General features: G+C 40.7%; 1 protein-coding gene across 10 annotated transcripts in view; it reads right to left on the reverse strand.

Annotated features, from left to right (window-relative positions):
- SOX2 (SRY-box transcription factor 2) overlaps positions 1-23,439 on the reverse strand; it is a 374,692-nt gene that overhangs the window by 232,709 nt on the left and 118,544 nt on the right. For all 10 annotated transcript variants that reach the window (XR_007358603.2, XR_007358601.2, XR_007358602.2 and 7 more), the window contains exon 2: positions 17,465-17,582. The gene's annotated coding sequence lies outside the window, so the exon portion shown is untranslated. The remainder of the gene's footprint in view (positions 1-17,464; positions 17,583-23,439) is intronic.

Below are 23,439 nucleotides of genomic sequence, written 5' to 3' on the forward strand. Positions count from 1 at the left end.
AGCTTGTTTCATGGATCAAACTTTGGCAAACATCAGTCAGATTATAAAGAATAAATAAAACATTTGAGACAGATATATACACTGTCCCCTTAAAACATTCCAGAGGCCACTGGATCCCAAATGCATTCGCAGGACTCTGTGAAATCTCACATTTCATAAAGCAGAAAGACTAGATGGGGTAAATGCTGCTCAATTCAAAACCTAATAAAGTAGAACAGCAGTCATGAAATCCCATCCTGAAAGGGAAGAGCCATCAGAATGGCCTCCAGGAGATGAACAGAAAAGAGTGTGTCATGAGCTGTATATGAAGTACTGTCAGTGGGCAATCATGTATGGCAGCAGCAAAGCTCTAAGGGAAAATCCTGCCCTATCTTGTGTGGATGTTAGGAAGGGGAAAGAGATTATCAGGAGCCTGTTCTCTCCGACCGCACATTCACACAGGAACAAAGAGAGGGCTCTGCTAATTTAACTGTCCCATAATCCTGAGGAAGCATGGTCAGCTGATGTGAGGACAAGGGCAAATCCCCAGGCCTACTGTGTGCTTGCAGCTGTCAGCAGGAGGTGCAGTGGAGATGTCAGGGGCTGTTCTTTAAAGGCGCAATAAGCAGCAACACTGAACACATTACCCCGGGCTTTCTTTAGCCACCTGCCTCTCATTGACATACTGAGTCCTGGACCAACCATTCAGATGAACAGCTTTAATTCCAGCACACCTTCAGAGACTTGGTTGTTATGGGAAAATCTTGCCTGTGTATGTTAAATAGATTGAAGAAAACACATGGTACAAAAAGCCAACAACATGGGGGAAAAGAAAAAGCCAAGGAAAGTGATGTAATGAAAACAGACCCCAACGTGTTTTATACTCTGAAGAAACAGTGTCATTTCTAAATTACGTGTGGATTTGTTTCCATTTTCATATTCTTTATCAGGGCTTTTTGGAAGCTACAGAAAATGAGCACCAGAGACAAAAAAGTACTTCGCCCTGCAGGAATACAAAAATTGTAAAAGCACATGCAGCACTACAGAGGAGCAGTGCCATTCACTCACAAAGAATTTTGTGCATGTAGATGGCTGATTAATTGCTGGCCTGCCTAGACGAAGCTGCAATGAGCCAGATACTGTCAGCATGCCATCTGTTACCATGGAAATGCACAATGTTCCTGTTTCTGACAAACCCTTGAATACTGGATAGATTGTGCCATATGTAAATAAGGCAAATTAGTTTTCCTATATCTTCCAGACAAGGTTAGACTAAAAGAAAATATATCTGTTTAAACATACTGTAACCTCCAAGACGTGAAGTGGGCAAACCTCACTTCTTTTTTGTAAAATACCTCACTCAAATTGTTATTAGAGCCAACAGTCGGCAGATAAAAATTAACACATATAAAATTAATTCTCTTCAACAAGCAATGTTTACAAAAGCAATTCTAAAAATAATAGAACAGTATATTAACTTGATTATTATGTTTACATAGTGGTAATATTTTATGTTCCAGGATTTTTTTTTCTTTTGACCCTGGCAGAGTTAGTATAGTAGAGATAAACTGGAAAATATCTAGTTTGTACAGTAAAGCTTGGTTTTGGTTTGAACATTTGACCAAGATACTGTCTATTTGTGAGATTTTTCAGGGTTTAACAGCAAAATATTGCATCACATATCCATTATTATATAAAGACACTTTAGTAAATTAATGGCTAACATAAATCAACATAGCTGCACTGAAGTTAACATTAAACTCCAGTTTAAAACAGCTGAGGATCTGGCACTAAGTATTATGTAAAACTACATTAGAGTATCAGAGGGGTAGCTGTGTTGGTCTGGATCTGTAAAAGCGGCAAAGAGACCTGTGGCACTTCATAGACTAACAGACGTACTGGTGCCACTTTTACATTAGAGTAGATCAACTAACTGAATTAAATCAGGTTATTGTCACACGACAAATAAAGCAAAACTCCACTGTAACAGAATTTAGACTTTAGAGTTTATTTTAGATATTGACTAGTTTCTTTTTAAATGTTCACACTAAAAACAAATTAATGAAGTGCTCAAAATTAGTGAGATGTGTGCTTTGTTACGTACTTTGCCAATATAACCACATTTTCAATTAGGAAGTTACAAGTATTAGGCCAAATTGTAGCACTGGGCTGGATTCTCCTGTGATTGTGGCCACTTTTTCCTGCACGGTTGGTGGAATGTGGCCTTAACACTGATGCATTTGACCCCAAAAGGATCATCCCAGTGTAAGATGGCATGGAGCTGATGGAGAGGATTTTACACCACACATCCTCCCTGCTGCCAGTGCAGCAAAGGAAAGAGGGTGTGACCACAGAAAAAGATTATGTCCAGGATATCCCTACACATCACTGATCCCCAGCTGTGGTTCTGGCCCTTATGAACCATTAGTATCTGATGTAAGTTAGAGCAGCCTTCAGAGTGCTTTAACTCAATGTATGGGGACCAGCCCTGCATGCAGTGGTTGTGAGATTGGGGAAGAAAAAAGGTGATCTTAAAGCCACTTTTATACACATACACACCCTCAACATTCACTATGTGCCTGTATGGGTTTAAGTGAAGTTTTTAAAGATTGTAGATTGAGCATGATAGTCATCTCAGGTTGGGGAGAAGACTGATTTACATTCCCCAACTTTTAACTCTCCTCATTGCATCTGCAGGGCTTGTGTATTCTTACTCCGGGTTTCCCCTCCCGCCTCTCTGCCAACTTTAATATGGTTGCACCACTGAGACTGATGTAGGATATAATTGCAGTCAAATAATATGCTCAACAAAATCATCAGGTAGCTGCAGATGTAAATTTTCATGGTATGTGGTAGTTCGAGTAACAATAAGGTTATCATGTTCATGGTAAATGCAATGTGTATTTTTAATATATTCTTTACATATTCCTTTTGTTGATGAGCGGGTTTATTTTTTTTTTAATCTAGCAGCTACCAATCAATCTCCAATGGACATTTGTTCAAACCAATGTACTGTAACAATCTGTCTCTACTAAATAGAAACTCTTGATTTTACAGATTTACAGACTCGTCTCAGTATCCCACAATAAGGTGTTAAATCAAAGTAAATGTTTTATTAAATAGGGAGTGTTTGCATAAAACAAACACAATCATTTAAATTAATAACTCACAGTTTTTCAGAGATAAAACAGTTACTCACCTGTGACTGGAGTTCAAGACAGATTCGGCACACAGAATCATAGAATATCAGGGTTGGAAGGGACCTCAGGAGGTCATCTAGTCCAACCCCCTGCTCAAAGCAGGACCAATCCCCAACTTTTGCCCCAGATCCCTAAATGGCCCCCTCAAGGATTGAACTCACAACCCTGGGTTTAGCGGGCCAATGCTCAAACCACTGAGCTATCCCTCTCCCGCGCCCCACATCGTGGGATGTGTGATAGTGCAGCTCTGCTGGTGGACCCCTCTTGTAGCAGTAGATGTTGCAGTGCTCCCACACCTTCCCTCACAGCACCTGAATGTTTTAAGAGTGAGGCTACAAAAGGGGGCATGGCATGGCCACCTCACTTCCTTCAGCTCCCTCCTCAGGTCTAAGACTGAATGTAGGACTCCAAGGAAGAAGGGAAGGTCAGCAGAAAGTGTGACTATGTGAAGTACACCTCAAAGAACTCCAGTTACAGGTGAATAAAACCTTCATTTTTCCTTTGAGTGGTCTCTGCACATTCCCGCTCATGGGATAATTTGATAAGCAGTACTGTTATCTGTGGGTGGTGAGATACAGACTCTTAATTACTCTACCAAGGAATACTGGCGTACCAAACTGAGCATCCAGCCAGGATGCTAGGTCAAATGAGTCATGTTCTATCAATGTATGCACAGAACTTCAAGCTGCAGCTCTGCAAATTTCTGCAATAGGAATGTGCGTAAGGCATGCTATCGAGGCCACTTTTGCTCTTCTGGACTGTGACCTAATGCCTACAGGAGGGGGATAGATGCTAGTTTATGGCTCTCGTCTATAAATAGACTAACCCACTTAGACAGCCTTTGTGATGTAATTACTAGTCCTTTATTATTATCTACATTGGAGATAAAAAGATTTGGTGACTTTCTAAACTTTCTGGTCTAATTTAAGTGATAGGCTAAAGCCAATTTAGCACCTAACCCAGTGCAATTTTGCTTCACTTGCATGTGAATGAGGACTGGAAAAGCATATTGGAAAATTGATTGATTAAGGTAAAAGTCAGTTATAACCTTGGCAGGAATTTAAAATGATGATGGAGAACTAATTTGTCCTTGTGGAAAACAGTAAAAAGGTGAGTCAGCCAGGAGGACTCACAGCTCGCACACTTCTCGCAGATGTTACAGCTATGATAAATGCCATTTTAATTGAGAGGTAGAACAAGGAACACTCCCTTATAAGCTAAAAGGGAGGCTTCATAAGCTGCATAATTGAAATCCCTAGACGGTGTTCGCTCTTTGACTGGTGGATACATATTGACTGTCCCTTCAAAAAGCTCTTTAGTGTGTCATGAGCAAATACGGGCTTTTTTCAAACAAAGAGTGGTAAGCTGATATAGCCACTAGATGAACCTTTACAGCCCACAAAGACCTGAAAGTTTCAAACTGAGTAAAGACTGGATAAGAGCCATGGTTGGAGCTATGTTACCATTAGTTGCCCAAACCAGAAATCTCTTCCATTTAAGGTCACAGCACTTGCCAATTCACTCTTTTCCAGCATATGTTACACTTCCAGTGAGCAGGATTTTTCTAGGTGTGTCAGAATCAGATGGCCCAGACTGTTGAGTGCAGTGAGGAATGTCCAGGTGATAAACCCAGCTGTTCTGCAGAGTCAAATGGTCTGTGGTCACAGGCAGAGACTGATACACTCCTCTGGAAAGTTGAAGGAGCTGTTGAGCTGCTGTCCATCATTTTTTCCAGGATCTTGTTTATTCTGATGTTCAACAAGCCATCACCTTTGAAAGGAAAGTATTTCACCCATACTTTTGTTTCTGGTGGAAGACCAGATGACCTGAGTCATGCATGTTGCCTTAATGTGATATAAAGCTACTGTTCCTGCTGCTGCATCTGAGGAGTCAAATGATTCTCTTAGTCCATATTTAGCCACCAATTCCCCTTCTGCTATCAGGCATTTGGCTAGCTCCTTTTGCTCTTCAGGCAGGGATTTACTAAATATAGTCATTTTCTTCCAAAGATGGTACTGATATGTGGACATTACAGCCTGATAATTGTACACCATAATGCCCAGTGAAGCAGAAAAGAAAATATTCCTGCCCGGAATAGCCATCTTTTTGCCTTCTCTGTCTGACAGATTGGAGATTTTAATCACCCATGATGTTAAAGGCTAACACAGGTCTAACAGTACTCATGAACCCTCTGAGAGGTTACAGAACCAAAGGGTTTGACCAAAAGCACTACCTGAATCAGCAAGGCTTGGAGCCCGTTTAGGTAGGTGTTCTTTATGAGCCCACAGTGTTAAAGTGCTGCAAATCGAACAGCATGAGGGAGATCGCCCTTCTCCCAGGCAAGTCAGATATCTCATATTGGCATCCAAACCACCTCTTGAACCCCGGCATTTTCCCCTTCACATCCACCACATGTTCCGAGTGCCTGACCAAGGACCAGAAAACACTAAAGCTAACCAAATAAAATGGAATAAAATGACTCTTAACAAATCAAATAAAATTAAGTTAAACTAACCTAATCCTAACTAACTAGTATCTAGCAAAGGCCCTGAGTCTTTGAAGTGAAAGATCTGGGCAGGATCAACCTGGAGAGGCTACTGGTCTGTCTGCTATTGTGGCTGTAAAGAACTGAGGTGGCTGGAGCATTCCACTGGGCACTGCTCAGAGAAGGTGTCCCACTGTCAAAGCTGCACCATCAGTGCATCTCGTAAGGCTACCTGAAGAACTAACTTTTCTGTAGAGAGCACAAAATACTAATACTCAAAGCAATAGTTTGGGTCAGTTCCTCATCTAAAACGTGAAGTTTAGTTCATTACATTTAAAAATATTTTCCGAGATATTTCATTGCCAGTTTTTTAAATCTTCATATAGCAACTGGTCGAGACAGCAGTTGAGGACAATTATTGCTGATATCTGTGTGTGTACCTCTTTCCAGACAGTTGGAAAATATACGCCAATATCTGAACTGATTGCCTGTCTGAATGTAACATGTGCAAACGGATTTGCAAATTTTATCTAAAGTTTAGGAAACTTGCATAATATACTAAAATAAGTATCCTGTGCTGCTTCCTGGTGAATACGGTAACAAATATACAGGAAAGTAAGGTTTCACAGCTGTCACTATGTTGCACAGCTTGAACACACAGAACTTCACAGCTGTCACAGAAACAGAACTCAGCTCTTCTTACTCCCAAAGCAATGGCCCCTTATGACTTGACACTCCTTTTGCTATTAGCAGTACATAATACATGATACACAGTTGGGCAGTTCTGATTCTATCCAGTGGAGGACACAGAGAAACACACATAAGAGCCAGTTTATTACATACTTCCCATGGCCATTAAAACAACAAGTGATGAATCCAGTGATCTTATAGTGTCTATTAATTGCCTCATTTATCAGAGTTCAACTCAACAAAATTAAACAATGTAAGAGTTCTGTAAAACAGTTTAAAACAAAGTTTCTGATGTAGAATTTGAACCTGATTCTCCACTTCCTTGCACCCTGCATAGTCATTTACACGCATGCAAAATGAGTGCAAAATGGATCAAAATCAGCATTCTCCATTTGGTCACATCAGTGGTAACATTTTATACCCATAAGAACATAAGAATGGCCCTATTGGGTCAGACCAAGGGTCCATCCAGCCCAGTATCCTGTCTTCCAACAGTGGCCAGTGCCAGGTGCCCCCGAAGGAATGAACAGAACAGGTAATCATCAAGTGATCCATCCCCTGTTGCTCATTCCCAGCTTCTGGCAAACAGAGGCTAGGAACACTATTCCTGCCCATCCTGGCTAATAGCCATTGACTACCCTCTATGAATTTATCTAGTTCTTTTTGGAACCTTGTTATGGTCTTGGCCGTCACAACATCCTCTGGCAAGGAGGTCCACAGGTTGACTGTGCATTGTGTGAAGAAATGCTTCCTTTTGTTTGTTTTAAACCAGCTGCCTATTAATTTCATTTGGTGACTCCTAGTTCTTGTGTTATGAGAAGTAGTAAACAACACTTCCTTATCTACCTTCTCTACACCAGTCATGATTTTATAGACTGCAATCATATCTCCCCTTAGCCATCTCTTTTCCAAGCGGAAATGTCCCAGTCTTATTAATCTCTCCTTATATGGAAGCCATTCCATACCCCTAATCATTTTTGTTGCCCTTTTCTGAACCTTTTCCATTTCCAATATATCTTTTTTGAGATGGGGCAACCACATCTGCACACAGTATTCAAGATGTGGGCATACCATGGATTTATATAGAAGCAACATGATATTTTCTGTCCTATAATCTATCCCTTTCTTAATTATTCCCAGCATTCTGTTCACTTCTTTGACTGCTGCCGCACATTGAGTGGACATTTTCAGAGAACTATCCACAATGACTCCAAGATCTCTTTCTTGAGTGATAACAGCTAATTTAGACCCCAACATTTTATATTTATAGTTGAGATTATGCTTTCCAATGTGCATTATTTTGCATTTATCAACATTAAATTTCATCTGCCATTTTGTTGCCCAGTCACCCAGTTTTGAGAGATCCACTTTGCACTGGTGTACATAACTACATTGTGGAGATCAGTTGAGAATCAGGCTCAAAGAAGTGTAGATTATAAAAGACCACATTCAGAGAATGTTAAGAAAGCAAAAAAAAATCAGAATTAACAACAAAAGTTTGACCCGAGAGATACAGTATTGGGTAAATAGAATAAAAGAACAAAAGACATAACAGCAAGAGATAATCATAAAGGTCCCACCTGGTGTTTAGCTTCATCTCAAATCAGTAATTCTTTAGCAAATACAATATGGACTATTACTATTATACATAGTGAGACATCTTAATCATAGAAATGTAGGACTGGAAAGGACCTTGATAGGTCATCTGGTCCATTGAGGTAGGACTAAGTATTATCTAGACCATCCTGACAGGTTTTTGTCTACCCTGTTTATTCCTGAGAAACAATAAGAATAATATTTTGCACTTTTCATCCTAAAACATCAAAGTACTTTACAAACATTAACTGAGTTTCGCAATGCCCCTAGGGCAGAGGTAGTCAATAGGCCAACTGCGGGCCAAAACTGGACCACCAGACGTTTTTGAACAGACCGCAAAATCTTTTTATTTACTTATTATCATCATTATTGTTACAGTTGTGTGAAAAATGTTTCTCTGGAGTCTGGACCTTGACCAAGAAATTTAAACCTTGACAAAAAATAATTGACTACCCCTGGCCTCGGGGCGGGGGAGCGGGGGGAATAAATATTACCTGTTTTTCCTGTGGTTAAACTAGGACAAAGCAAGATTTAGACCAACTTTTTCAAAACTCGCCATTGATTTTGGATGCCTCAATTTTTGGTTGCCCAAGTACAAGCTACCTTTAAGTGGCTTTGTTTTTAGCACCATATTTAAACAAAAACGTTTTAAAAAATTAGTGTATTTGCCCTAATAGGCAGCAAAAACCTCTAAAATTCTCAAAATCTATATCACACACTATCTGATCGATAGTATAAATAATACTCAAGTACATATATACTATTGCATCATCAACACATACATTAACTAGAGTAATTACGCACTTGAGAGCAGCCTGAATTAATACCCCGGATCCAAAGACCCAGGGCCTTTGCGAAAATTTAGATCGGGTTCTGAATTTTGTCGCTCAGCCCCATTCCTACTTTTAATGTACATTTTTGCTCAGAAGTTTCTATCCAGATTTTACAGAATACCATGTGAGTACTCCAGTTGTCACCTCTCATGGTAAAACCCTTTGGAAGAAATGAAATGAAAGAAAGTCTCCATGAGGCTCCTTCTGGAGGTTTGTCCCCAGTTGTTCCATCAAAATGGCAGCTTTTCATGGGGTCGCTGGGAGAGGAGGATCATCTACATCAAAATCCTGGTTCCTCCATGACAATTCTTTAGCCCCAACTCCCTCCTATTCCGCGACAGTGTGACACCAATGGAGCTGCTTTGGCAGGAGTCCCATCAAAGATAATGTCTGTGTGTCAATTGTGACCACCTATATACACTGCGGAGCCTTTATTCCTATCAACACTGGTAAGATTTAACTAGGATACTTCCACAGTGCATTAAGAGGAGACTAGGTTCCCTGTAAGAAATTTTGGTTGAAAAATGTATACAAACTGCTAACCCATTCAAAAAACTAAGTCAACCATAACCACTTCCTAGTCCAAAGTCTCCCAACAGCACTAAGTCCATATTACTGACTCTAGGGCTGCAAATTTGCAGCATATGAAACAAATCATTTTCATCATGGAAGCTCAAAAACAAAACAAGAAAAAAACATATACTTGGACTACTAATTAATTTTGAACTCTTAAAAACAATTGGGTGGTGGTTTAGAGAATTTTATTTGTTTATTTATTTTTAAATACTTCTCGGCTCCTACTTTGTACAACCCATTATCAGCATGGAGTAAATTTTATATAGCAGTTTCTGAATATATGAGTATAATGAAAATGTGAAACAGCACAACTATAATCGAAGAGTCTAAAGTCATCCCATTGACAGCAAGACACAAAGGGCCTGCCAGATAGAAAACAAGATGATTATATTTCTCCTGTTCTTCTTGCTTCATTTTGCCTGATAGATTCAAACTAGACATCAGGTGTCTGATACTCCAGAGGAGCATATGTGCAAAGCCCCTGTAAGATAGAAATCAGATTGCAGATGAGAGGCAGAGTAAAAGTTGTACCCCAGAGGACAATGTCCAACATTTATGGCCAGTTCCTCAACCAGGGGAAATGCCTGATTAATTTGTCCATCACACTGGGAACAACAGTATCTGTGTTTTAAACAAACAAATAAAGACAGGTGGTGAGCAACATCGGCAAAACAGTGAGTACATAGCGATAAGCAAAATAGTAAGTCCAGGTATCAGTGACATTCCAAGCAAAAGAGTGAGAGACAGAGAGAGAACAGGAGGATGGCCCAATATATGTGAGAACGCTCAGAAGATGTTCTTGTTGCTAAGAAGATTCTATCCTCTGTAGCCCACAAGAAGGGCTATCAGAATGGAACAGATTTATGAACAGAACCTTGCAGTGTGTTTGTCAGAGGCCAAAAGTGGAGTAACTTCTGCAGATTTGCTATCTGGTTACAGTTTAACACAGCTTCCAAGAGGATCACAACTTTCTTTCTCCACACACAAGCCACTCCCAATTCCTTAAATGTCTTCAGGAGATCCCAGGATTTCTGGAGGGTGACAAGACAGCTGGTAGGAGCTGGAAGTTTGCCAATTTTCCAGCAATGAGAACACCATCAATCCAAACAATTTTGATCACAAGCAGAGGTTCACAAAGGTGATAAACCTCAAATCCAAAAGATCAGTCTATGCAGGTTTGGGGTAAATGTTAACAGCTCTGTGCAGAAACAAAAAGCTTGTTACATCAGATAGAATTCGGTGTTTTTAAGATCTGTACACATGTAATAATTTTCTAAACTAAATGAGGTTTAATATTGTTCTTTAATTATTAATTTTAAATAAGATCCTGAGGATGTAGGTAGCGACAGGAACCATTTCAAGCCTAAACCTATCAGACTGACAATGAGCTTTTCAAAGAGAATCTTCCTCTCACTCTCTTGCTTTCCAAACAGCTTAGCACAGTGTTAATTACAAAAATTGCTCCCCTCTTATACCTGCTTTCACTGTGAAGGCAAGACTCAAGCTAAGAACAAGTCTCAACATGTTCCTCTTGTGGACTCTGATTAGAGGACTCTGTTGCTTTCCCTTCTCTTTAATTTATCACACTGGTACTCCAAGATCTACATTTGTTCTCCACCCAATTCTGCACTGGCTTCAAGGTCCTGGTCCTCATCTTCAGCAGGGTAGCACCCAACTTCCTCTCTCTCTACATGTATACTCAGCATGAACGGTGCAGATGACAGAGTCCAGCGGCTGGGGACAGAGAGGTCCCTGTGGAGGGCTCTCAGCTTCAGAACACCCTGCAACCAGACAGCAGGCTGAACTCAAGGCTTGCCACGTTCAGTGCAGAATGCAAGGCTTACCTCTTTGCAGTGGCCTTCCCTTCAGGAAGCAGACTGATGAAACACCCAGCACATCGCTCATAATTAGCATCCAAAAAGATAACAGATTTTCTCCTGCCCCGGTACGCTGCTCAGTGCAGGAGACGAGGAGTCAGAGTCATGGAGCTGGTTGTGGTGTCCTGATTCTGAGGGCTGGCCCTGGTGCCATTCAGAGCCGCTGCCGGGCAGCTCTGACATATGCCACTGGCACTCAGTCCTGACTTATACCAGTGGAGGACTGGTGAATCAGAGCAGAGCTCCACCACTCCTGGCATGCTCCACACCAGGTGGTTGCTAAGGTGCCGGACTCGGCAGTGGTACAGCTGTACCAGCCAAGAGTCTCCCTATGCCAGGGACCATAACCAGGCTTTAAAAAGTGAGCTGAAAATATCCAAAGAGTCAGGAGAAAAGCCAGGAATTATCATAATCATGCTCAAAGCTCATGCTCAAATAAATTGGTTAGTCTCTAAGGTGCCACAAGTCCTCCTTTTCTTTTTGCATAATCATACTGTAACAGTACAGCTGCTTAGCACCTAGATATTACAGTGTTGGGCACTGTAGAAATGCATGGGAGGATGTGGGAGAGGGGGAGGTACAGGGATCTGAGACAAAGAACAATCCCGATATGTAAGCTCAAGACAAGTTGCAAAACTAGACTGCACACACAGAGTCTCCTCTGTAGTTATACACATAATGTCAAAAGGAGGAATCTCTCTATGTCCTTTTATTCCATTACAAAATTATCTTCATGCTAATTATCAAGAGAGCGTCATATAACTAAATTAGTCTAATACAGAGTAAAAATTGTATAGTAAAACATCCCAAGTTTTTCAGCATAGTAGTCCAAAGGTAATATACCATCCAAAGGTTTTGAGCAGTGGGGCCCTGGTCATCCCGGAAGAGCAGAGCTATCCATTCAGCATGTGGCTTGGTATTCTAGAAACACTGACAAACAGATTGGAAGACATCTTAAAAATGTTCCCTATGCAAAAACATGGAAAAGCTACTCAATTAAGTCAGTCAACAAAATCACTGAGACTTTAAAAATATACCTAATTGAAGATACTATATTTCTACAATATATCTAAGATTTATCTCAGCATTTCCCCGCAAATGCATCAGCAATGAGCATTCCAAAAGTGCAAAAACTTGACAAACACAAGGAAAAGCTGCCACACTAGTCATCTACTGCTCTGACTTTATTGTCCCAAAATTCCACCTCTTGCAAGGATGAGGAACATGTTTAAATCAATACTAATATTTCTGCTGTATCTGTTACTATTGTTTCTCCAATGTTTACCCTATATAGCATGAAATTAATGCAGCTACTAAAATGAGTGAACAGAAAATGTATTTAAGAAATCAAGGGGTCTTCACTCCAACTTTTTTCAACAGGTGCAAAATCTTAACATACCTTCAGTACAGTGTGGGGAAGGGGAAGGAATGGCTTTATTCTGAAGTCATCATATTTCATAAATTGGCATCTTCTAATGTTCTGTGTTAGAATTGCGGGAACCTACCTACCAATTACAAATCCGGCACATGATGCTCATACACAGACAGGATTTTCCCCCTTTTGAAGACTCCTTGCAGAGATCACAGGAGACGAACCTACCAGGTTGCCTTAGCCAGCAAGTCTATCAATCTTTGCCAAAAAAAAAAAAAAACACAACAACAAAAAAACAAAACAAAACTAACCCTGGGTAAATCAGTGAGGTTGGCGCTTTCAGGGACTCCAGTTATCCCCATGTGTTTAATCCTGGATTTATTTTTTATTTCATCTGTCTTGCCAGTCAACCATTTATTATCTAGGCACAAACCTTTAATAACCTCTGTATGATCTGAGGTCATGGTTACTACTAGAGAGACTTGCCCACATTCACCCCTGTTGAAATTCCTTTGAAGTCAATGAAGTTTCCAACAGGGATTAATTTGGCCCACTGTCTCCAGTGTTCTCAAATCTGTACTTCCAATGGTTTCTGTGGATCCCTGTGCACCACCTAATCATTTCTGTATGAAATCAAGACTAATTCTAAAGAAGCCCTTGAAGCAGGTACTAATGGAAGTGCAGGTATACCATCCCTCACTTCCCTCAGTAGAGGCTGGGCAAACAACTCTTTTGGATGGAATCTTACCTTCAAGTACCTAAACATTCAAGCTCAGCAATGTTATCTAGCAGGAGATAAACAACAACTGAGAAAGTACAGGAAAAAGAAACATTAATATTCTGTAAGACAAGCCAGAACATTTCTGTACCCATGCCAACTCTCACATGCACACTCCGAGAAACCACTAAATAGAGAGATCATCTGTGTATTTCTCCCCAGCAAAAATCATATTCCCATTTGTGGTATCAAAAATAGCTGCTGTTGCAATTACCAGCAAAGGATTCAGAGTAACAGCCGTGTTAGTCTGTATTCGCAAAAAGAAAAGGAGTACTTGTGGAACCTTAGAGACTAACCAATTTATTTGAGCATAAGCTTTCATCAGCAAAGGATTATTATGGCTTTATAGGGAGTGCGTAAGCAACAGAAAAGGATACGTTCTTAAAGATCCTGTTTTCAAGAAAACATGCTGCACAGCAATAAACTAAGAGAAAATAGGTAGGAACCAAGGAATTGCCAAACTCAATCACACCACTATTTACTTCAGTAAGGGTTTTTAGGATTAACTCTTATTTTTGTATTTGGCACCTAGACAGCACAGTGATGAGAACCAAAGTAATGCTTAGACAGACAGGCTGTTGGACAAAGGGAATACTATGCCCTACCTTGGAGCTGGGGATGCATAGGTTAGGACAGCTTCATAGTCCTTTTGCACGACTCAAGCAATACAAAGGGGCTGTAGAAGAAATGAAAATCTGGCCCTCCTTGCCACATCCGTGACAGAAATTAGACTCCCATTAATGCTGTATTTCAACACTGCACGTTTGTACCCAAAACCTGAGTAGGCTTTCAATTAGACCCAAAAGGTCTAGATCATCACAACTGGTGTAAATCATCATTGTGGCTTTGCTGTAAATAGAGTGATGCCAATTCATGGAGCAACATCAGTTCCATCCAGCTGAGGATCTAACTCAATGTATTTAAAATACCGAGTTACATTATAATGGCAGCAATAACAAAAATTTAGGATATTTCCATTAGTTGTTATTTGCAGTGCTAGATTACCAGCACAAATAGAAATTTACAAAACAGAGCCTTACATTCATTGCAAAGTCCTGTGTTTAAATTATTCTCCCAGGAATTATTGTACCAAGAATACATACACTTGCGCTAATAAGAATACTTTTTGTGTTAGTTTTTATTGTACAACCTTTTGTTAAAGTATTTTGGCTTTTTAATAAGTGAAGTCCTGGTAAGTGTGTGACAGAACCTGTAAACATTACCATTTGCTGAACAGTTGTAAATATCTTTATAAAAGCTGTAAATAACTACAAATACCACAAAATGTAGTTACTGCTGTTCCTATTTATTCAAGACATTTTCATTTAAAGTCACAAAAATAAATGTGTTCAATCAATACTAAGAGTCCTGACAGACAGAAATTCAAGAAAACTCCAAGGTACAGTTTTAAATCCATCCTTTCCCCCTGTCCATATGGAACTACATGTAAAGTCATCTCTTTCCATACTCCAGCAACAGAGAGTAACACAGCTTTGTTTCAGTTTAAGATTTGGTGAGATCTAATGTAATTATTTGGTGATCTGACTAAAAATCAGAAGCAGGAGAGAACTGACTCAAGGCAAATTAATTAATCACTTTAAAAATGCGTCCAGTTTTGGCTAACGTCACTTTAATGTTCAGAACATCGCCTATGCTTCTCTATGCTGTTTATAGGGAATCCCTAGATATCAGGGTTTAAGACAATCAAAACATTTTCAAGGGCAAATATTCATTTAGTCAGTCTGGGAAAGCACTGGTGTCCACTGTGTAGCACACTGCACTGGGACCTTGGATCTATTCCCAGTTTATAACTGTGTGATCTTGGGCAAGTCACTTCACCTCTCTGTCCCTCTGTTTCCTCTCCCATCCTTTGTAAGCTCTCCTGGGAAAGGACCATCTCTTGCTATGTTTGTACAATGGCTAGCATGACAGGGACTCATTCTTGGGTGGGGTCTCTAGTGCTTCTGTAATAAAAATAATAAATACCAATAAATTTTTTTAGAAGGTGAACCTAGGCTCCTGGATGGACCTGTAACTTTTTCAGCATCTCTCTGCAGCTTTACCTCTACTATAGCTTTTTAAGAGTTTATTCCTTTCCTGAACAGCCTCATTGCTTGGGTGGGAGTGACACTGGCATAGTAAAAGCAAGATTATGAGCCATTTACCCATACTACTGAGCAGTTACTCGCTCAAGTAAATCTCATTCAAGTCAATTAAATTACTAGGATGAACAAAGCTTAGCAGTAAGAATAAGGGGCTCACAACCTGTTCTTTAAAAATGAAAGTTTTTTAAAAATAAATATTCTCTGTTCTTTAATTACGTTCACTGGCAGCTTGACACTCAATGAGACATAACATGGGGGAAATATAAGTCACATACATTAAAATGGACCAAAATAAGTAAATTTATGCCACTCTGAAACTATTAACAGATGCTACATCGAATGAAAACACAAAATGCAATAGGTAACACAGAAAATTAAAGGAAAAACAAAGCTATCATCCAATCTGGCCCCAAATCCTTGTCTTTTTCCCCCCAGATTTAGTCTAGTTAGAGACAGTTCTTTGAAGCCTTTGTACAATTCTGATATTCTCCATTAATGCTGCCTAACCTTATATTAATTTATAATGTAAACCACTCTTCAAACACCTTGTGATACACAAATGAGTGCACACAAGGCTGTGTACAAGAAGAGCTACAAGATGTGTGAGGTGATATCTTTTATTGGACCAACTTCTGTTGATGAAAGAGACAAACTTTTGAGCTACACACAGCTTGAAAGCTTGTCTCTTTCATCAACAGAAGCTGGTCCAATAAAAGACATTATTTCACCCACCTTGTCTCTCTGATATCCTGGAACCAACACTCTACAATACTGCAAACAACATATAAGAAGAGCTGATATATATGGGCTGAAATGCCCTCCACCAGTACACACAGCTAAAATTTAGCCAAATCTTTCCAATGTCAAGGAGAGAGATATCTCTTAGCCTTCCATAATTCCATAATATTTGAGAAAAAGAACTAGAAGAACTTGTACAATATTCTATCTATTGTAAAATATCCACCTGTTATACCTTTGATGAATCTAATCCAATGTCATTTTTCCCTACTGTATTCTAATCACACTAGCCCTATTTTGTAACGGGCTTTGTTACAAGAAAATTGACCATGACATCTGCTAACCACCCATGTCTTCAGCTTAGATGCACAATTGATATCATGATCAATTATTAGGCAGTACAGCCCATAATGATGCTTAGTTAAGCGATTAGATAGATTAGAAATCAGATCCATTATGGCACATTGCCCCCATCCAGTATGTAAAGGTGATGTACAGAATTTTATTTACCTGCATAGCTTAACAAACTGTTTAGAGCATGCAGCATTATGTTCAATGAAAATTTTAGCTCACTAGATGGAACACAGGATTTATAATTTCTCAAAGCACTTTACAGATGTTGATTAAGCCTCAGTGAATTAAGCTTCACAGCGTCCTTGAGAAAGGCAAGGAGTTGCTTTTCCCACCATGGAAATGCAGCTGCTTCTGGGATGGTCCATGGCAGCAGTGTGAATACCTCTCTGCGCCACAGATTAGGACAAAATGGTACCTTGTTCTTTAATCACAGAACTGTGGTTTCAAAACCCACATTAGGCTGTACTGTAATGTCCTTTATCGGGGGGGTCTGTAACCCAAGCACCAGGTCCAGGCTAGAGTATAAATTAAACAGTTGTTTGGCAGTATCTGAATGTAACTAAGTTTCTGCAACATGCCAAACCTTCTCCAACTTTCTAGAAGTCTTCACGGGAAGGGTCAGTGGACTCCACACAGGTCTCTCTACAAAGACACTACTCTCCTTCATTCTACATGAAAATGTACTGCTATCCCCATGGACAACCATCATTACAATGTCTGTAAGCACTTGCAGATGTAGCAGCAACCAACATTTCAGAATAAATTTCCAGGAACTGATAAAACCAATCCAATCCCATATGAAAGGTGCTTATCCGTCATAGGCTAAGACAAGTGGATGAAACACTGAACTGGGACTCAAGATAATTGGGCTTAAGTCCTACCTCTGCCACTTGCCTTCTGTGTCACCTTGAACAAGTGGTTCACCTCCCTGTGCCTCAGTTTCTTCATCTGTTGAACAGGAATAATGCAATTTACCTCCTCTGTGAAGTGCCTTGAAATCTATGGATGAAAAGAACTAGGTATTATTAGTAGTAGTACGAAAGTTGTAGGTATTCATTCACTTTACATTACCTACCGTTTGTTTTGTGCCATCTAAACATACAGTCGTTGGGTTAAACATGCTGCAATATAAATGATGTAATACAAAACAAGAGATCAGATATTTGTCCTGATTTGGAAAGTGACCTCCTAATTTGAAGTTGCTGCGGAACGTGTCATCATTTCTATGGTACTAGTGCTTCAGAAGTAGCAAGAGAATAGAACAGCAAACCTACCATATCTGAAGAATTTTTACTCTGTGTGCGTGCGTGCGTGCGCATATGCAGTCTTGTCTTTGGTACTTTTATGACTCCCCCCTTACCATAGTATCTGGGCACCTCCCAATTTTTAATGTATTTATTCTCACAACACCACTGTGAGGTGGCAAAATATTATCCCCAATTTACAGATAGGGAACTGAAGAAGAGAGAGACTGAGCAAAATTTTCAAAAGCACCTAAATTCCATCAAAAAAAAATCCCTACTTAATCTGGGTGGATATTATACTCTTACATTACAAAGAAAAATATTCACCCTATAAGGATGAAATAGCAGGATCTGGAGCCAAACTAAGGCTATGTCTACAGGACAGGTTATGTCGGCATAATTTATGTCGCTCAGGGGTGTGAATAAACCATCCCTCTGAACAACATAAGTTATACCAACATAAGCGCCAGTGTGGACAACGCTATGTCGGCAGGAGCACGTCTCTCGCCAACGTTAGTACTGCCTGTCACAGAGGTGGTTTTATTATGCCGACAGGAGAGCTCTCTCGCGTCGGCATAGAGCATCGTCACCAGACCCACTGCAGCGGCCCAGCTGCGCTGCTGCAGTGCTGTATATGTAGACAAGCCGATATGTTTTGAACGGAAGGAGCCTAGGAAACCCTTTCACTGCTAATTATTTTAACTCATGTGTCATGCAATAACTCACATGTTGGTAACCGTCAAAAGTCAACATTTACCGGTAGTGATAATAGTTACTAACATCTGAGGCCCTGAAGTTATTTACCATTATAAATGTACGGAAAATAACACAACATCTCATATACTATTCTTTGGCAACTCTTGGTAAACGTTGACTCTTCAGTGCTGACCACTGCACTGTGCATACTATTATGTTTTTATTTTTCTGATTCCTTGAGAATAACCCTAAAGAGGCCCAAATGTAATTACCATTTACATATAATCTGTCTTAGCACAGAGAAATACGCAGCACTTAATATCCAAATACCCTACTACTATTTAAACAACAACAACAAAATACTTCTCATGTTCAGCAGATACATTGAGCAGTTACCAATTAAGCAAATAATAATCTCATGACATTTGATGCATGGAAAAGATATTAATAACTATTCTTTATAAAGTGAGTACTGATGTCTGATTAATGTATAGTGCTGTAGGCTTATTGGAAAAAAAAATGCTTTTTTTGCCTCTGTTTTCACTAACAAGGTCAGCTCCCAGACTGCTACGCTGGGCATCACAAAATGGGGAAGAGATGGCCAGCCCTCTGTGGAGATAGAGGTGGTTAGGGACTATTTAGAAAAGCTGGACGTGCACAAGTCCATGGGGCCGGACGAGTTGCATCCAAGAGTGCTGAAGGAATTGGCGGCTGTGATTGCAGAGCCATTGGCCATTATCTTTGAAAACTCGTGGCGAACCGGGGAAGTCCCGGATGACTGGAAAAAGGCTAATGTAGTGCCAATCTTTAAAAAAGGGAAGAAGGAGGATCCTGGGAACTACAGGCCAGTCAGCCTCACTTCAGTCCCTGGAAAAATCATGGAGCAGGTCCTCAAAGAATCAATCCTGAAGCACTTGCATGAGAGGAAAGTGATCAGGAACAGCCAGCATGGATTCACCAAGGGAAGGTCATGCCTGACTAATCTAATCGCCTTTTATGATGAGATTACTGGTTCTGTGGATGAAGGGAAAGCAGTGGATGTATTGTTTCTTGACTTTAGCAAAGCTTTTGACACGGTCTCCCACAGTATTCTTGTCAGCAAGTTAAGGAAGTATGGGCTGGATGAATGCACTACAAGGTGGGTAGAAAGCTGGCTAGATTGTCGGGCTCAACGGGTAGTGATCAATGGCTCCATATCTAGTTGGCAGCCGGTATCAAGTGGAGTACCCCAAGGGTCGGTCCTGGGGCCGGTTTTGTTCAATATCTTCATAAATGATCTGGAGGATGGTGTGGATTGCACTCTCAGCAAATTTGCGGATGATACTAAACTGGGAGGAGTGGTAGATACTCTGGAGGGGAGGGATAGGATACAGAAAGACCTAGACAAATTGGAGGATTGGGCCAAAAGAAATCTGATGAGGTTCAATAAGGATAAGTGCAGGGTCCTGCACTTAGGACGGAAGAACCCAATGCACAGCTACAGACTAGGGACCGAATGGCTAGGCAGCAGTTCTGCGGAAAAGGACCTAGGGGTGACAGTGGACGAGAAGCTGGATATGAGTCAGCAGTGTGCCCTTGTTGCCAAGAAGGCCAATGGCATTTTGGGATGTATAAGTAGGGGCATAGCGAGCAGATCGAGGGACGTGATCGTTCCCCTCTATTCGACATTGGTGAGGCCTCATCTGGAGTACTGTGTCCAGTTTTGGGCCCCACACTTCAAGAAGGATGTGGATAAATTGGAGAGAGTCCAGCGAAGGGCAACAAAAATGATTAGGGGACTGGAACTCCCCTGGACTCCTCATGAGTTATGAGGAGAGGCTGAGGGAGCTGGGATTGTTTAGCCTGCAGAAGAGAAGAATGAGGGGGGATTTGATAGCTGCTTTCAACTACCTGAAAGGGGGTTCCAAAGAGGATGGCTCTAGACTGTTCTCAATGGTAGCAGATGACAGAACGAGGAGTAATGGTCTCAAGTTGCAGTGGGGGAGGTTTAGATTGGATATTAGGAAAAACTTTTTCACTAAGAGGGTGGTGAAACACTGGAATGCGTTACCTAGGGAGGTGGTAGAATCTCCTTCCTTAGAGGTTTTTAAGGTCAGGCTTGACAAAGCCCTGGCTGGGATGATTTAACTGGGAATTGCTCCTGCTTTGAGCAGGGGGTTGGACTAGATGACCTTCTGGGGTCCCTTCCAACCCTGATATTCTATGATTCTATGATTCTATGAATACATAGTGTCCTGTCACCTCAGTGATGTAAGACAGTGTGTAGGTTTAGTCTTGCATGTGACAGGAGTTTTGAAGCAGTTTTAGAAAGGCATAGATTTTCTGAGCTACTTATCGTTCAAAAGAGCAATAGGAGAGCAGGGAAAGGCCGAAGCACCAATAAATCAAGAAGAATTGAGAGCAGAGGTGGATTACGGGTTTATGGGGCCCCGGACCAGAGCAAGTGGGGGGCTCCTCCCCACCCTGTCCGCCTGCAGTCCCCCCACCCTCCCTCTCAGCTCTCCTGCCAGGGAGCAGGGTCAGGGCACGGGGGCTTCCCCCACTCCCCAACAGGAGCGCTGGGTGGGCGGAGCAGGTTGGGGTGTGCTCATTTTTCCAGGGGCCTCCAATTGCCAGGGCCCCTGGGAATGGATCCCATTGGCCGAGTGGCTAATCCACTACTGTTTGAAGTCAGGAAAAGACTTATCTCAGCGCATGATAGGGAAGGCAGAACAGCCTTAAGTGACCTGTCACCTCCTGAACAAGGAATGGTGGGTAGAGAACCTTCAAAGGGGCAAGAATCCCCTGAATATTAAATAAACAGATTTTGCCACATGAAAAGAATGAGTGTCCACATTGTTATATGCTGTAATTAGGACACAGCAATAGCTCCACACATCTGAACAGTCTACTTTACTATAGAAACATCTACCACCAAGCAAAGACATACTAAAACACATGGGTGCCCTTCAGCGCCATCTAGTGATCCCCCAAGTAACTCCTCACCACATCTGTCAAATTTGTCACACAGACTTGCAAGGCCCTGAGCAGAAATTATTTGCTTTTCAAAGGTGCTGAGCACACACAATGCCAACTGAAGTCAACAGGAGCTGTAGGTGCACAGCACCTTTGAAAATTAAGTTAGCCATTCACTGTTGACAATGTGACTCATTTGTACTTTTGTGGGGGTGTTTTTTTATTACATACTATTTTTGTAAAGGTATGATAATGTACTGAGGTGAAGTTCAGGAGACACTATATAGTCCAGTACAAAGGAAGGAGTTTACATATTTTATTAATAATAAAATAATTAACATGTTTCACACTTGAACAGCACCTTCCTCCCTCAAACATCTGATGCTGCTTTATATGCATTAATGAATTAAGTGTGACACCATCCTGGTGAGGTAAGCAAGTAAATCCCCAATTCACAGATGAGAAAAATGAATAATAAGCACATATACTGCTATATATGTTCAAAGCTGCGTGCAAAAAGACAAGATGCTCTCTTTCTCTCTTTTTGTTTTTGTTTGTTTGTTAAGGAATACTCAAGGGTCACCCCGTCAGTTAGCCTCTAAGACTGCCCCAGGACTGAAGAGGTTTTCATCTTGCAGTAAATTATGCCAGATCCTCCAGTGCCCTGTACACTGTCTAATCATTTACACCTGTATAAAGTAGGAGTAACACACTACCACACTAAGTGGGGGTTCTGATTTGGTAGTATTTGGCACCTACTTCCTACAGGCGTAAATGACTGGCAGTGGAGAAATAGGCCCTGTGTGTTTCATCTTGCTTAACAAGATGACACAAGATCCAGTGATCCCGACTATTCCCTCACTTATATTGTTATAAACCCAGTGTGACTTCATTGACTTGGATGGATTTACTTCCTGATTTGCACTAGTGTAAATAAAAATATTTAAAAATCAGGTCCAAAAATTTTAGAAGAGAATTTCAAAAGAGAAGGAAACTGACAAGCAATAAAGATCAATCACTGCTCTTCTAGATAGATGATGGGTCAGCGTTATCTTTGATCAAGAGTGACTAAATATCACTAGTCAAATGGCAACTACAAATGACAAGTGAAACGAGCTTGTGATTTTTGCTGAGTTATTGGATAAAACTACTTATAAGCCTATAATAAAATGGTCACAAACGAGACAATTCAGTACACAATGAAAGGTCTACGTATACTTACTGCTGTAACACAGCACAATTACAGCATTATCCATTAACGTGAAAGAACAGGAGCATATCCCGCAACTGCCATTAGATGTCATTTCCATTTGCTATTTCACAGATACCTAATGTGCTAGGTACATCCAGCAGAGAGTTGCTGGACATGTCTAATAGCTCCCGATGCTATTTATTATTAGTGTCTTGATTTGAATGAAACAGTCCATTTAATATGGCAACACAAGACTCAATAACATGTCCAGCAAGGTTAAACTCAGACCATGCTAGATGCTATCTACACATGCGACCAAGCTGAAATCAGGCAAATCATGAGGTAAATCAATTGGTCTCCAGAAGGAATTAGGAACGTGCTGAATGAGCAATCACTGTTGGCCAGTTAATTAAATAGCATGAGCCACAGGAGTTAGCTCTGCATTTTGCCCTCCTGGCTGGAGGATGCGTACCATGGCAGGAGTATGGGGATCACAAATGAGGTATGGGTTGAGAGACCGATCCTCAGGACCTCCACAGAGATGAGCGGAATGCTCTCCCCCTTCAAACCCACAAACTCACTCAGCAACAGATGCCTCTGAGGGGGACAGTTTCATGAAGAAACGTTAACCTTAATTTTTTATTTTATTTTATTTTATTTTCAATTTATAAATATATAAATATTAATGATCTGGCTAATATTTAACTTCACTGCCCTCTGCTGGATGGAATTAACACTACTTGTCAGGTCCCACACTGCAGTTAATGGA

The sequence above is a fragment of the Caretta caretta genome, chromosome 9 (assembly GCF_965140235.1).
Source record: "Caretta caretta isolate rCarCar2 chromosome 9, rCarCar1.hap1, whole genome shotgun sequence".
NCBI classification, from domain to species: Eukaryota; Metazoa; Chordata; order Testudines; family Cheloniidae; genus Caretta; species Caretta caretta.